Here is a 2,223-nt window from a genome sequence, read left to right on the forward strand (position 1 = left end):
ACAAACCCCTTTCTGGCTTCCATTATACATCTCTCTCCCCTCTCCTCTCTTTTTTCATTCCTCACCATCATCACACACACTACCCTCGTCCCTCTGTTGATTACTCATAGAGGAAGAAAAGAATCAACTAGGAAGTTCTCTCTTTTGAGGGGAATGTTGTCTGGCTCAAGGCCACAAGAAAGCTCGAATCTATCTTTCTTATCTATACGTATACACATGTGTGATAAGATCCATCCAGTTTTTGAATGGATTGAGCCTCAAATGATCTCTGATGATTAGTGATTAATGATTAGTGTCAAACCAATCTTGATCATGGGTTCTGGTGTCGTCGGACCAGGCTTCATTCCCCTCAATTGTCCTTCCTTTAATATTCATAAAGTTTGGATCTTTCGGAATCTGCCCACTTTCGCTCACCAACAAGGTTCGATCTTTTTGATGGGTTTAGCTTTCTTTTCGATTTTAACTATTGTTTAAATTATAATCTTACGAGTTTTGTTTGTACGGTGATGATAGATGAAGGCGCAGATTGGTATAATGATGAGGAATCATGTTTGACTTTTCTGTAAATCGGTCAAACACCCGTAAACAGGATGCTACTTCGAAAGGTTTCTTTAATTATTGCTACTCTAAATAATCTACAAGATAATTGGAAGTGCTTTTGTTTTTTTTGGGTATTGATTACATTTTGTCAGCCTTTTAAACCCTCGTTTTTCCGTCATGATTACTTCATGAATGTGGTGTGTCTGTTTCTGCTCTTTCTTTATCTTCATGTACTTTTGGCATTGATGCTGTATTTGACTTTAACATCACACCTCCCTCATCATTATCTTATGATTGTTATGATAATTTTTCAATCTAGGGTTTTGATTATGCATGATTTTAGTACAAACAATGCTTATTTTCTGACACGGTTTTTTCTTTCTGTTTATGTAATGCTACAACCTTGATTGTTTTCTTTCAAACCAAAAGTAAACTTGATGCAATTTAGTCATCAACGTATCAAGAATAAATAGTTTTTTGAAATCTTGCTACTGAATACGAACTCCACGAGTTCTACATTACTGTATTAGTATTTGATTGATTTGATAGCCATGGATGCTTCTTGATATAGTTTGTCCTCACTATTTATCGGCAGTGACCAGTTTGCAATTTAGCCATGGATGTATAGAAGAAGCTTTCAGGAACATTCGAGTTGTGAAGAATCCCTCAACTGATAAACTCGTTGGAACTACATTTACATTTATTACGGATTATACAACACATGAATTGTTTAATGAAGCTTAACAGCTTCAGGAGTCGTTGATCGAGTTGGGTGTAGTTTAAGAATGATGCAATCGTTTTTAGAAAGTAGAAAAGAAAATCGAAGTGGATCTGAGGAGGTGTTTTTACAATATTGTTAGCTCTCTGAAGTGCAATGATTTTGGGGGTTTGTTTTTTTATTTTTAATTAAAAATAGGTCTTTCTTAATTTGAGGATTTGATTCTGTGTATGTCAGTATGTGATTAAAATGTTTATTGTCGTTTTATTTTAATAATTTGGATAACATATATGAAGATCATCGAGGTTTGTCTAAAGTCTCAAAAGAGCCCTGTAAACATAGAACAAATACCCATACTTCAAATATGTCTAGTTAGTAGTCAAACTATAAAGTATAAACAGTGAATATCCATTTGTCAACAGACATTGAAACATAATCTACAAGGAAATCCTCACGAAAAAGAGAGGAATTGCTACCATCATGTGCAAGGGTTACGCTATCAGGTAATCATGTGCAAGGGTTACGCTATCAGGTAGGGGCAGTGTCCTACCTAATTAATCCGATGTGCCCACCAAAAACGCCGTTATAACGGCTAGCACACTGACACCCCCTCCCCCCCCCCCACACACACACGAGGGTGGATTTCCGATGTTATGACATTCGGCGTTACTGTGGCAACGGGAGGCATAGGAGTTATTCGCTTGTATTTTCGATCAAACGGTCCTATTTTAGACCGTTGTTAAATGGTCATAAACATTAAAAGGAATAAGATTAACTCTACTATAAATACACATATTTAACTCATTTTACCTAAACAATACATCTATTTCTCTTAACTTCACATTTCTCTTAATTTTCATTTCTTTTCTTTCTTTCGGGCGTGATAACATGTAACAACATGTTGCCCACACCTAGTAGTCTTAACGGATGGAGTGGCGGGTGGCCGATGCACACCAAGAACGCTA

General features: G+C 36.4%; 1 long non-coding RNA gene across 1 annotated transcript; it reads left to right on the forward strand.

Annotated features, from left to right (window-relative positions):
- On the forward strand, positions 1–1,477 carry LOC145091622 (uncharacterized). Its single transcript, XR_013702231.1, has 3 exons — positions 1–421; positions 514–605; positions 1,136–1,477. It is a non-coding gene; the product is annotated as an uncharacterized LOC145091622 (long non-coding RNA).
- Positions 1,478–2,223: the final 746 nt, after the last annotated feature.

Source organism: Lactuca serriola, chromosome 3 (assembly GCF_051521515.1).
Source record: "Lactuca serriola cultivar US96UC23 chromosome 3, Lser_US96UC23_V15, whole genome shotgun sequence".
Classification (NCBI taxonomy): Eukaryota; Viridiplantae; Streptophyta; class Magnoliopsida; order Asterales; family Asteraceae; genus Lactuca; species Lactuca serriola.